Source organism: Colias philodice, chromosome 7 (genome assembly GCF_061535455.1).
Source record: "Colias philodice isolate Cphi_HAF_F1 chromosome 7, ilColPhil1 Martin Lab GWU primary, whole genome shotgun sequence".
Lineage (NCBI taxonomy): Eukaryota > Metazoa > Arthropoda > Insecta > Lepidoptera > Pieridae > Colias > Colias philodice.
The window spans coordinates 5,433,896-5,448,990 of record NC_143092.1 but is presented as its reverse complement, the minus strand read 5'-3'; the positions used below and the strand labels follow the sequence as shown (position 1 = coordinate 5,448,990).

Sequence of the window (15,095 nt, the reverse complement as noted above, 5' to 3'; positions counted from 1 at the left end):
GATTCTGTATCGACAGTAAAATTGTCCGAAAATGATTGTATCGATGTACTTAGTTTAAAAAGTTATATATCAGTTATAAAAATAAAATAGAATTCAAATTAAAATATAATCCAATTATTCCATCAGTCGTCATATTACGCAAAAAAACATCGTATTACGATATCGAAAAATTTTAACACATCACATCACTAGCTTGCGACTATTTACTCTTTATCGTTAACAATGCAGTACATTGCTTCTTGTAATTGTCATTTGATAACATCTGGCAGTTATAACAACCGACCTGTCAGATGTTGACAATAGTAAAAGGCAATGTATAGCTAAACGTGATGAGAGGAACGGTTGACTGTGTCATTCGTATTGTTTGTAAATATTGTTTAATTTTAAGGAAAAACGGCAATATTTATAAACAAAAATACTTGCCGGTGAAATGTTATTCCTTTATTAGTATAATTACAATTTATGGAAGAATTTCCGCACTGGGAAATGCTGTAACACACCATGTTTACTCACGCACGTGTCAGAAACAACTGAACAAGCGACCACCAAGCGACGAACAGACTTGTGGAATGGTAACCACCTGAACGGCGACAATGTCACGCGCGCTTACGACTTCTAGTGTCTTGTTATTTAGATTTCTATGGTGTCAACCCTAAAATACATGTATTATTGACGTGTCAATTTGAAGCCAATTGACCTAGAAAGCCACCGAAACTGCCTGCATATTTGAGGAAGTATGTAACTAATAAAATAGGTATATTGTTAACATTCGGGCCGCCATAATAATCAGGTTAATTTTATTAAGACCAAAAAATCGATCATCTTTTCAACTACACAAAAAGATAAAAAATTTCTAATGTGGAATGGTCCGGGAGCCAGCAGCAGATTTTATGACCAAGTTCCTCTCAAGCGGTAATTAGTAAAATGCATCAAAGTATAGTATTATGAAGCCTCGTGAACGTCAGCTGGAGCTCGGTTGGGGGGAAGAGCGGTTGTAGCCTCCCGTATCAGCTGACGGTTTTTCCACCAAGATACAGCCAGCTGACATATATATTTATCCACAGTTACATATAAGCTATCATCAGGTAAATTTTTGTTTGAGAGGAAATAACGGAAAATAAATTTTTCTTTAAATTTAACTTTCATGTTCGAGACACCAGCTGACGTATAATACACCATGTTGTAACCAGCTGACTATTTTTTTTCGTTGAGATATTGGGTTAGCTACAATTTGACAAATTTTTAGCTGAGAGGAAATGAATGAATGAATGTATTTTTTTTCCTATGTGCGTGGGAGGCTACAACCGCTCACCCCCCCAACCGAGCGCCAGCTGACGTTCACGAGGCTTTATAATACTATACTCTCATGCGTCTGACGAATTATCTCTTGAGAGGAAATAATGAACCAAATTTGCACCTGGCTCCCTAACGCAGAATACCACATTAAGTATGTATTAAGAATCGATGTATCGTCATTTTATTTTTCAACATTTCAATAAAATAGTAATATGAAAGTTACATTATAAATTGTTGCAAACTATCGAAGTTAATTACAGTTTAGTGATAACAGTTTTAATTATGTATGAGATAGCCGCAAATTACAAGGTAGATAGATTTAATGTATAATTGTAACACTCAATTAAAAAATGAAGTTTTCATGTATGAAATCCGACCCAAAACAATGAACCCATTGACCACCGTAAGCCCCGATCGGGGCGCGACACAATAGATTTTCTATTGTGTCTGTGATTCCGAGGACTGATGGATTAAATATGAATAAAGTTGTATCCTATATATAAAGTTCATAGTAAATTCAGGTGAATTTGAAAAATTTTCCTATTTCAATATGGCTACATATTATATTATAGATAATATACCTAATCGATACTAAATATATAAAAAAAAAACTAGTGACAAATAAACGAACTAGGGGTTAGTAAATAAATAGAGAACAAACAACAAAATACACACCCAGTGAAACCAAAATCTTTAAAAAGCGGACAGCATTTTGTGCGACTATCCCGTTACAACATTTGTACAGGATATAATATAACATCATTATATTAAATCCAAGTAACATAAAAATTCTGTCGTCGATATGTTGTTAGAGGATTGTCGTTACATGATTACATGGAATTGTGACACAACACGAGAACATGAACAACTAATGTACTACAACCGAGCTAATGCTGTGCGCCACATCTAGCACTTACGATGGGAAGCGGCGCTTTTCTTATCCGAAGCCAGCTCGGTCTTTTTAGGAGTATCCACGTCGCCTGCGAGTCGCAGCAAAACACAAAAGCAACATTAGAACATTGAACTGCACATAGATGAAAGACGGAAATTTATTACAATGTGTGAGGTGATCCCGGGCAAATTAACAGCCAAGAAATTATGGAAATGAATGCAAAACTCACTAATACTGCGCCGAAGTTTCTTACAAAAAGAAGATATTCGGTCACATGCGCGACTTAATTGGCCATTCTTATCCGCATCAAGTATTCGCAGAAGAGATGGTTCTGAACGTGCGCCCACATCTCCTGCGGGCCGAAGGGCCACATTCGTTGGCCCATCGGAAACTCGTAAATTGTCTAAGCATACTGGGCCTGCGGGACACTCCAGCTTGGCAGTGTATCGCACGCGAGCGCGCTTCGGAATAAACTGCCGGCAAAATGTGCCGCGCACCCGCCCGCCCCGTACAAACCGCTCGCTAAACTAACATGAGAAGTGGCTAATACAAACTTCAGGACTGTTGACTATGTAATGAGACTAACATAGGGCAGTTTTAACATGGCAATTAAGGCAAACGCACACACATAAATATTGAGGCAACGGAAAATGAATTGTAAGAAAATATGTTTATATAAAATTTAAGACACCCCTTTTTAGCAATTTCTCAAAATAGTACACTGACATATTAAAGACAACTAATTAAAGAATATACTGATTAGAACTCTCTTTCTTCTTAGACTATCGTGATCTAAAGCATGAAAGTTGATTTTTATCTATAAACATCTTTATGTATCAACGTCACTGCAATGATCAGTATCATGCCACATGAACGCCGTGTCTACCTTTTTATACAAGTTATGATAATTTTGTGTTGTGACGTCATCCATACATGTATATAGTAAATCATTTGTACGTTAAACAGTATGTACACAAATTTTGACAATAACATTATAGTGCAACTCACGAAATTAGATCTGAACATGTTTATATGAGAAAAAAGTTTTTTCTTGGTAAACATGTTTGATGTGACACATTCAAACTTGATTGTTTGATTGTTAAGTTTAATCGAAGGAGATAAAAAGCATGACAATGGCTAAATAAAATTAAAAAGCCTGTATTTTTGAAATGAAACTTCTTTATCGGGGTTGGAAAAAATTTAGTGTAACATTTTTGCGTTACGCCGTACGCGTGACATTTTTGCGTTACGCCGTACTCATGACATTTTTAAGGTCATAAAGAAGTTTCACTTCTTACGTGTGTACACTAGTACACGCACACTTTTTTATTTTTAGTAAGGTGGGTAGAAGAACTAAGCAGTATTCCTTAAATATAATGGAACTAGTATCCGAATCTATACATTTGTTGTGGCCCACCGCCCAAGTCACAATCAATTATTGTAATATCTAGATCTTAAAAGACCAATCCTAAAAGATATGAACATAGTCTTTACATAATACATATACAATTAAATTGCCGCCAGATCCTACTTATTGATAGATTCTGTCACAAAATACATGTTGGCAACCGTAATTAGGTTTCAAAAGGTGGTTTGTCTTTAGAGGAGTCGATTTACTTTACGATTTATTTAAAAATCAACTACCTACGTAATAGTATGGTATATCAACATAAAAATAAAAATACTCCCTATCAGAATTCAAAGTCATTTCAAAAAACGAAAAGAAAATATGCGTGCGTGACTTGTAACCATAAAAAAATATTTTCACAACTTTAATAAATTAATGGTAACCCAGAAAGAAATTGTTATAATCATTGAACTTATTCTGTACAGCTGTACACTAAGAAAAAAAATGTTTGTTACAAAAAAATTACTTTCTATGTAACAAAACTAGTTATTGTGTTAATTAATATTATATGTATTAAGTACATAATATTATTTCCACTTAACATTTTTTTGTATTGACAATTTGCCGCAAACATGTGATTTAAAAAAAATTATGTCATTACAATGGTCATTACGGTAGATCAAAGAACATTAGCATTGAAATAATAAATATAAATAAACAATTCTCGTTAAAGTTCTCAGCGAATATAATCGAAGTCGAAATAATAATTCGAAAGAAAACTTACCAAAACGTAAACACAATACCTACAACATGTTTTAGCATACCTGAATAAGTTTAAAATTAATTTTGTAGGAGGTGGTTTACCTCCATAATGACACGACAGCCAAAACGCCCACGAGTTTAACTTTTTAGGCCGGGAGATATTGACACAAAATTTCGAGTCATTTGTAACAGGATGGCGGTTCTACAGGGGTCTTAGTACGCAATGACAAAAAGAAAAATGATGGTGTGAACGCTGGCACCGGCGGCTTAGTCGCGTGGGCGTTAGTCGAACTCGTCGGAAAAATAGCGAGTCAAACGATTTGTAACACAAAAATTTTAGAATTTACCGATAGCCCATAAAAAAGAAGTAGGCGGTAGTGTCATGTCATACTTTTCCGGTGTGACTTACAGCCCGCCATACCGAAGCGAATGTGTTGATTTAAAAAAAGAATTCAACCAATTGTACCAGGCTAACTTTTGCACAGGTAACCATCGTCGTGCAGCCATTTACGAAAATCGCCATGCCATACTTTTCAGACGATTCCAAATGGTCGCCATACCGCCGAAAATCTGCATTTTTTTTCTCTCCGTTTGTGTTTGTGAAAATTTTTTTTGTTTTGTCAAAAATGTTTGTGTTACAAATCGTTTGATTTGGCCAAACACAAACAGGATGGCGGTTCTACAGGGCCTGTAGAACCGCCATCCTGTTACAAATGACTCGAAATTTTGTGTCAATATCTCCCGGTCTATTTGATTTAAAACGCATATTTACACTTTACTGTTTTAAAACACATATAGTACGACATAAAAGAGATGAAATTAATTATTTTGGAACTAATTCGTTTTTCATTACCTGGCAACCCTGAATTGGCAATGTAGCTGTCAAGTTGAATAAAAATTTGTTGTTTTTTTCGTGAAGTGGAGAATTATTGAGATAAAATTGTTATTTAGAACAAGAAATTTAAATAAAAAAGGAGACATCACGAAAAAGGTTAAACGTAGCGGTGTCCGTGATGTGGTGTATAAAGTTTTTATTCGGTGTTTGTCCGAATTTCAAGCTGGAAATTTATTGACTGATTTGGAAAACGTTTACAAACGTACAGCAGAATATACCGGTGAGATTCCATTTATTTTTGCTCAGTACTACGTAAAATAGAATATTCCATTAGTGACGAGTGTTTAATGTATGTATGTATGGCCATTATTACGTTTTCGCAATTTAATTTGAGGTTATTTGTATGTAAACAAAAACTAATTTTTATAGTGCGACCAGCACAATTTGAGTCAAGAAGTTATATCCAATCCAACCAGCCTCAAATAAAGTACCTAGTTTAGATTTTACTACATAGTATAGTGATAACTGTTTTCATACAGCTATCTATCTATTAATCAATCAAACAAACCATAAGAAAAAAATCATATTTACTGTATCATATTTACAGATACTGAAGATGCCCAGTACCCTCTTGCCAGTACTTCGAAACAGAGTGATGATTAGTCCTTTGAAGGAGTAGAATATTTAGATTTTGATGAATTATATTAATGTACAAAATTTATCTACAAAAAAAATAAAAATATGTGGTTTTCAAATCGCCTTGTTTTTTTCTACCCGACGGACCCAGAAAGAGGGTAATTGTTTGAGCTGCATGTATGCTTGTTTGTTTGTATGTTTGATTCTATGTGCGCCTCTGCAGTCTAAACACTTGACCGATTTTTATAAAATAACTAATTCCAAATACATTTAAGTAAAATTTGACCTAGGTAGGTCAATTAAAATACTAATGTATTTTTGTCTTAAATAACACTATTGCTACAATGAAACAATTATAACGGTTTAAATCGCGGTATTTATTTTAGATTATATTATATAGATTTTTGGATTTTTATTCTATAGTATCAAGATCGCTTGCGTCGCAGTATCAGTGTTGCTATATGAGCGACGGTGGCGCCCTCATTTATTTTCATCTCTTTTGTGTCGCACTGTATTTTTCGATATACATATTTTTACCATTATTCAAAACGCATTTATTGATTTATGTGATAGATTCTATAAAAAAACTAGATAATTACTTCAAATATAGATATAGTATATCGCCTTGTAAGATAAAGGAAGATACATAAATAATTTTTAAAAAAATCTGATAAAATATTTTCTAAAATTATCCTTATCCAAGCCTCTAAACCAAAAAAGTCTAGACTAATTTATCAAAATAATAACTTTAGAAATGCTAACAGTCCACAAATAATCATAATCTATCCATTTTCGCGAATGTGTTGATTTAAAAAAAACAATTCAACCATTTGTACCAGGCTAACTTTTGCACAGGTAACCATCGTCGTGCAGCCATTTACGAAAATCGCCATGCCATACTTTTCGGACGATTCCAAATGGTCGCCATACCGCCGAAAATCTGCAAAATTTTTTTTCGACGAACCATTTGTAACACTCTAATTTTTTTTTCAACAACTCCTGAATGATTATAAATAGAAGTGTGATAATGCCATACCTGTGGGAGGTGGCGAATGTGTATAAGATTTTTTTTATTGTATGATTTTATTCGTATTTTGAACGATTTGTAACAGTATGGCATTAATCTTTCCTATAAGTTTGAGGTTCAACGGATATAAATACAAAATTTCAAAGATCTAGGTGGTAGAAATCTTCACTTCTATAAATTAATAATAAATTTATTTATGAAGTATGGCAGCACTTTTTCCCCCTACTAGAAGTATGGCAAATATAATAATGGTCACATTTTATCAAATACTCTCCAAAAATCAAAATGCAATACTGGTACAAAAAGTTTGGCGAAAAAAAAAATTTTTGCAGATTTTCGGCGGTATGGCGACCATTTGGAATCGTCCGAAAAGTATGGTATGGTGATTTTCGTAAATGGCTACACGACGATGGTTACCTGTGCAAAAGTTAGCCTGGTACAAATGGTTGAATTGTTTTTTTTTAAATCAACACATTTGCGTCGGTATGGCGGGCTGTAAGTCACACCGGAAAAGTATGGCATGACACTACCGCCTACTTCTTTTTATGGGCTATCGGTAAATTCTAAAATTTTTGTGTTACAAATCGTTTGACTTTCGCTATTTTTACGACGAGTTCGACTAACGCCCACGCGACTAAGCCGCCGGTACCAGTGTTCACACCATCGTTTTTCTTTTTGTCATTGCGTACTAAGACCCCTGTAGAACCGCCATCCTGTTACAAATGACTCGAAATTTTGTGTCAGTATCTTCCGGTCTAATGGCCCTTTACACCGTATGATTTAAGTGAATATTTTCGAAGATATTACAGATTTAAAAATTGCAGGACGTAGCGTTTGCGGCCGCCCGGCTATGTATTTTATACCCGTGCGATGCCGGAGGCCGGAGCGGGCTGCTATATTTTTATACCTATACAACGTTCACAATTTTTCTGTAGTGTATTTAGTATCAGCATTGCACCCGTGCGAAGCCGGGGCGGGTCGCTAGTTTATTATATACGTTTTTTACGTGTTGATAAAAACATCATAAAAATCGCCACGTTTCCTATAATATGCAGTTAATGGTAACGATCGCGATACATATTTATACGGTATACCTTAGACTTATGCTAGGCGTCCATTAGAGACGGATCGGGGCGTGTCGCATCGCAACGGGCCGTCTCTAATGGACGCGCTGTTTGCTCCTGCGTCCACCTGTACGGGGCGCGGCGGACCGCCTAGGCGGATTTTATCTAACAGACGCTCGCCGCTCACATCCGCCTGTCTGCGTCCACTAGACGGGTCGGGGCGGGCCGGGCCGCAGCGCACCGCCGCCGGCAGAAATCCGCCTGCGAAGCGATATCCGCCAATGCGTTGCGGCCCGCCCCGACCCGATCCGTCGCTAATGGACGATGTTTCATACAAAACATAGGCCGGCGTATTTTTGCGTTGCGATGCGGCCCGGCCCGATCCGCCTAGTGGACGCCTAGCATTAGAGTAACATTGAGGTCGTGACCTTTCGGCCACAGTATAATCATACAGTTCCTAAATTGATGGCTATAGTAACAGATTTCTGCTATAAAATGAGAAGATATGACCAGAAAAGAATAAGGAATTTCAGTTTATAAATAATGTTTTAAAATTGTAAACGAAAAATACGTTATATCATAATATAATATTATGTCGCATCTAGGTAGGTACACCTCAAATTCTGCAAATCTTTGGATTACTACAAACAAGTACATATAATTATATAATCAGACTTAGAATTATGATGTTTTTCGATATATGTGAACATTAGAATGGGAAAATGGTTACGTTTATTATACCGCTTGTTACCGCCGCATTACTCCTATACATACGTTCAGCTTTCACTTTATTTGGGAAAGTATTTAATTTTTTGTAATATTTAATTTAAATTGGTTCGTTGGGCAATCAAGGCAAGGCTTCAGTATTCATCATTTAGAATAGGAATTAAATGTAGGTACTTACATTTGAAACCACGCAATTTTTGCACTGAGGTTAAAAATATCAATATGTACCTACATATTATATCTAGACGTGATAACGTTACCGATACTGTCAAAGAAAATCAGACTTGTGATATTACTAAGATCGTCGCTGTAAGATATATTGTGATGGTGTTGCGGGGTAAAGGAAAAATAGTGTTAAGTACATAATATTGTAACTTGCGGATAGTTTCTAAGGTAAATATTTTAAATTCCTAAAAAATACGCATGCATTATTATCCAAAATGCGAAATCAATTTTAGTTTATGCAATATCAATTTCCATCGTTATTGTTGAGAAAGACTCATAAAATGTTGTGCTCTATATAAAACAAAATTGAATTTGCACGGCTAATTGTTAAATCCATGACTGTGCGAAAGACAGGTAATGAACACATCAATCATAATTTCTGTAGAAGAAAATCAATACTGTGATAGGAAATAGTGGGATATCCCCAACAATGAACGAACTATAAACACCGCATATTATTTTACGCTATCATTTATTGCGTACTATCGCTACAATTATATTACTATTTTTATTATAAGTTTTCCAAAGGAACCAAAAAACTAACGCATTTTTAACAGACTGACCTTCGGACGCTTGTTTACGCGTTCATAACATCACTACGAATGTTTGAGAATTTTGAACTTCACATTAGTCACGTATTCATCTGAATGAAATAAATGTAGAGCAGACAGCAATCTATACATAACATTATGTAAATTATAATAAAATTAACATTCGTTTTGATTACATATTGAAAACGCTTTAATAAAGACATTGAATAAAAATTAGTCTTCATTAAACTTTCGCCTTTTAGTAACCACTTTATTTCTGTGGTTTGGAGAGCAGTTGAAGTAAGTGGTTCTCGGGTGCGATTGCTTCTTGAACTTGTGGCGGAAATATGGGCCAATCTGATAAATTCCCCTTATTTTGTTTCTTTCAATCGACGTTGTCTTCTAGCATTTTAAAAAGATTTGCATAAATGTAGAAAACTGCGTTTAATGCATTATTCTCTCGAGTCTAGTTCAGTCTTTTTTTATTGGAGAATCTTTTTTCATTGTTCTTTGTTATTCTATATTATGATGGTTATCTCAAGAAGTTATATTTTACGAACGAATTAGACTAACGATTAGACGAATGCTTTGAAAGGAATAAAACAAGTTTCAATAAAATATGATGATCCATTCTCATATTATGTATATCTTTATCTCTGTTTCAGTTTAACATTCACCAGCTATCAGATCTTATCAGGTTATTGTTACACATATATCATACAATAACAGCCATAAAATCGATGACGACTGTACAATAGGAATATATGGCGTTTATAAAAATTCTTTCCATTTCAAAATCTTACGTGTCGATGCACCAATATCTCCAAAGAGACAAAGACCGTGCTAATTTATTTACTAAACGTTCTGAATGATTCATATGGCACTGCATTTTGGTTGGTTATCTCTAAAAAATGCCATTACACTTTTTCATTTCATGTGTACAATTGGCACAACTCACTGACAGTCTCATGTATCAGATTCTTATTATTATAATTGGACATATATATTACCTTTTTTGGATAACACGTAATTAGGATCTGATGACTTCGATCGACTGTGGCGAATTTCAGCATCAGCGTTCACCGTGTAAGTTCCTCTACGACGTAACATTTTTACAATACACTTGTGTTACACTCATTTGCTAAACGCACCATCACAGATACGTACATTATTATTCACATAGCGGATATAACAAAAACAGGAAAATTAATTTACGTAACACCACTCGACAAAGCGAATATGCCTTCGCAACAGTAATCTACGTCGGAGAAGACATCTCGAGCGAGACATATAGCAAATGCCGCTACGAATTAGATCAGCTGAATGAATCGATGTCTTTGACAAGCGATTGCAAACGCAGCTGACGACGTCGTAGCGAGACTCGTGAGTGGTCAAGTAAGCGAAAGGCAATTCGAAAACCGAGAGTACGTTGGCACGGTTACACCACTAATGGCAGGATGGAGTGCTCTTGCCTCGACCGCATATGATAGCGAGATCGCCGACACTCGCTGAAGTCACTGATAACATTTACGATAACGTGGACAAGTGACTATGTCAAATAATACAAGAAACAGATGTCATCATTTGCGTATATATTGATTATTGTGTTTCTCCGCAAGATATTGCTGATGACTTTACTAAACTTAGTTTCCAAAAAAAATATTGTGCTTGAATTGTGGGTTAAGTTTTTATCATTACAGTAACTACATCTGCATCATAATCAACATACTTTTTACAATAATATTTCCAATAATCAATAATTAAAAAATTTGAAACTGAATGTTTTGTCTAACTCTAAGAGAATTGGTACTTTTTTGTTTTAATTTTCAACAAGTATTTTATTTAATAGTACGTTATTATTAAAAATATTCGAAATACATGGTTATATTATTATTGCTATGTAAAAAATAAAGATGAGAGATTTAGCCTTTTTGCCCTGACGCCTATTACAAAAACGCGACAAGGCCAAGAGCGTTTAATGCCGGTGAATACTTAGTTGAAACAAGTTATATTAAATTCGTAACTAGTAATTAAACAATATTAGTTTAAGATAAACTTTTGAAATTCCAAAATTAAAATTAATGCAAATGGATTAGGATTATATTGTTTACAAATTATGCACGTTGTTTTATATCTAAATAAGTAATAACGTAATCTATAAAGGAGTGCATGGATCATCTTAAAAGTTTACAACATCTTAAACCTACTTTTACTATTTTTAGTTTATTTTTGCATTCAAGTCAGGCCAAGTGCGAGTCGGACTCGCGCACGAACGGTACCGTACTATCAATTATCATCTACTAGCTTTCCGCCCGCGGCTTCGCCCGCGTTTTCAAGGAAAAACCCGCATAGTTCCCGTTCCCGTGGGATTTCCGGGATTGCGTCATTTTCCCGGGATAAAAAGTAGCCTATGTCCTTTCTCGGGTATCAAAATATCTCCATACCAAATTTCATAAAAATTGGTTCAGTAGTTTAGGCGTGATTGAGTAACAGACAGACAGACAGAGTTACTTTCGCATTTATAATATTAGTATGGATTAATAGAAAATCATTAATTCTATGGGGACCCCGCTTAATATATATTTTTTAAATTTTTAGTACATATTTGTTGTTTAGTTATAGCGGCAACATATCCTTTGTGAAAATTTCAGCTTTCTAGCGATAGCTTTATGAGATACAGACAGACAACGGAGGCTGGGATCCCGATTTACCCTTTGGGTAAGGAACCCGACGTATTTGTAACGAGAAAAAATACGTTAACAGAAAATTCTAGCTCATATTATTTTTTGAGGAGCCGATGGGGCCGAGTGCCATCACCGTCCAAGAACATTTGCAGTGGCGTAATATCGTTTGCAGACTTTACGCATCTCCACCAGAAAAGTTATTCAGAGGTTCAAACTTCAAACTACAATTTGTGTACTTAATACTTACTGTAATACTTGATAAAATTGAAGAAGAGAAGATATTATAGAGAAGATTCTTATTCTTTAAAAGTTTAAATTTTTTTATGATATAAAAATAAAAAATATTAAATTTTATCAACGATTTGGCGAATCCAGTTAACTATATAGACTAGAGTAGATAATTTTTGAAACAAAAAAAAATCGCAGTCGGATGAAACCCATTAGAAAAGGAGGGGAATATGATAAAAATGTAAGGAAAAATAAATTACGGTCAATCCGAGTTTGGGAAGCGGGAGGGGGGAGCTTTTAAGAGAAAAAAATGGTTTCTCTCGATTTCCAACACAACTACAAGTCCTATAGAAAAAAGTTCAATGGCAAAGTTGTAGGTAATTAAAAGTTCTACAACTTTTGTATTCACAATTTTTTCACATAACCTAAAAATTTAGGTGAAAAATTCAAAAAACCAAGTTTTTGGTCTTTTATTTCTATCTACTTCAAAATTTATTTTTTTTTCTACGAAATTTGGTGGAAACTTACTTTATTATGTCTCAAATACACTGTAATTTATTTGATTTAAAATATTTATTTTTTCGCCTTATTTTGAATTAATACCAAAAAAACAACCTAATTTTCAATCGAAAAGTCACCCGTCAAAATATCAGCTTTTTTCAAAAACTTGGGATGCCTTTTATTCATTGAAATCTCTACTTTCATATGGTGTAAAAAAAATAAACACCACCATAGTAAATGTTCTCAGGAAATGCATACAAACAGTCTGAAAATTAGCTTTTACTAAATCAGGCACACTTCTCGAACTACCTGAAATGTTTTTATCGACATCATTTTGCTTTTGAATATGCTGTAAAATATTAAACTTAGAACAGATAATTATTTTTCTTTTGAAATATTACCGAAAAGCCGATACAAGAGAAGATATAGAGTTCAAGAATTGTGCCTGATTTAGTAAAAGCTCATTATCACACTATTTGTATGCATTTCCTGAGAACATTTACTATGGTGGTGTTTATTTTTTTTACACCATATGAAAGTAGAGATTTCAATGAATAAAAGGCACCCCAAGTTTTTGAAAAAAGCTGAAATTTTGACGGGTGACTTTTCGATTGAAAATTAGGTTGTTTTTTTGGTATTAATTCAAAATAAGGCGAAAAAATAAATATTTTCAATCAAATAAATTACAGTGTATTTGGGACATAATAAAGTAAGTTTCCACCAAATTTCGTAGAAAAAAAATAAATTTTGAAGTAGATAGAAATAAAAGACCAAAAACTTGGTTTTTTGAATTTTTCACCTAAATTTTTAGGTTATGTGAAAAAATTGTGAATACAAAAGTTGTAGAACTTTTAATTACCTACAACTTTGCCATTGAACTTTTTTCTATAGGACTTGTAGTTTTGTCGGAAATCGAGAGAAACCATTTTTTTCTCTTAAAAGCTCCCCCCTCCCGCTTCCCGAACTCGGATTGACCGTAATTTATTTTTCCTTACATTTTTATCATATTCCCCTCCTTTTCTAATGGGTTTCATCCGACTGCGATTTTTTTTATCTTTTCATTATTTTCAAAGGCTTCTACCCCAGTCTAATAATAAATGCAACAATATGCAATAATATAAAATTATTAAACTGTCAATCATTTTCAACCGAAAACGAAATCGAATTCGTACCTATCGCAATCGCCGAATAGTCGGATCGTTAAACGTACACAAAAATAAATCAATTAATAACATCGCTTCAATTTAGTTCAGAATACACCTAATTCTTAACTTTCATTTTCACACTAAAAGCGGCGAAACATTTTTTACATAACTTTGTAATATAACGGGGTACCGACTGGTATAACGTCATGAATTGTTTAACCAAGGTTGCAATGCATCTTTATCAAAAATGCACGCCTCGTTTTACAGTAGGTGTTTAGTCGGAAAGGCGGCCTAGTGAATTTTTTAGTCCTTATCTGTTTAACTTTATTAAACTGTGTTTTTATCCTATAAAGGTGACTAAGATCACAAATAGTTGTCACATTTTTTAAATTAAGGAATAATAGGAAATGTATGATGTAAGGAACATAATATTGTCATATTCTTGTGAAATTCTATGTCATATTCTTATGTATTTACTAGCTTTCCACCCGCAGCTTCGCCCGCGCAGTCAAAGAAAAACCCGTATAGTTCCCGTTCCCGCGGGATTTCCGGGATAAAATCTATCCTATTTCCCGGGATAACAAGTAGCCTATGTCCTTTCTCGGGTATCAAAATATCTCTATACCAAATTTCATGCAAATTTGTTAAGTAGTTAAGGCGTGATTGAGTAACAGACAGACAGACAGAGTTACTTTCGCATTTATAATATGAGTATGGATTTGAAATGCAAGTAAGTATATCTACCACATCCATGAATTAAATATGTTGTTAGCTTAGAGTATATATTACAGTAGGTTGTTAGTGTTAAGAAAAGGATAATTACTGGTATGTAATAAATATTGCATAATAATGGACAGTTGAGGAAGGTTTAAACTACTCAATGGTGAATCATTGACTTTCTGGGGTCATCTATAACACGGCTTATCCATGGGGGATTATGCGAATTATTTCTGCAAGCTTTAACATGTAAATAATATGTCTGACATAGTTCTCTGGATGTCACCATGGTTGAAATTATTAATCCATACTAATATTATAAATGCGAAAGTAACACTGTCTGTCTGTCTGTTACTCAATCACGCCTTAACTACTGATCCAATTTGCATGAAAATTGGTATATTTACCCCGAGACATAGGATAGGTTTTATCCCGGAAATCCCACGGGAACGGGAACTATGCGGGTTTTTCTTTGACTG

General features: G+C 34.4%; 1 protein-coding gene across 3 annotated transcripts in view; it reads right to left on the bottom strand.

The window, feature by feature from the left end:
• The window catches only part of LOC149487064 (glycogen synthase kinase-3 beta-like), a 39,453-nt gene that overhangs the window by 21,699 nt on the left and 2,659 nt on the right, over nucleotides 1-15,095 (bottom strand). The window contains exon 1 of one of the 3 annotated variants that reach the window (XM_089697278.1): nucleotides 2,418-2,543. The exons of the other annotated variants lie outside the window; for them this stretch is intronic. The gene's annotated coding sequence lies outside the window, so the exon portion shown is untranslated. Of the gene's footprint in view, nucleotides 1-2,417; nucleotides 2,544-15,095 lie in introns of those variants that run through there. 3 annotated transcript variants of the gene reach the window in all.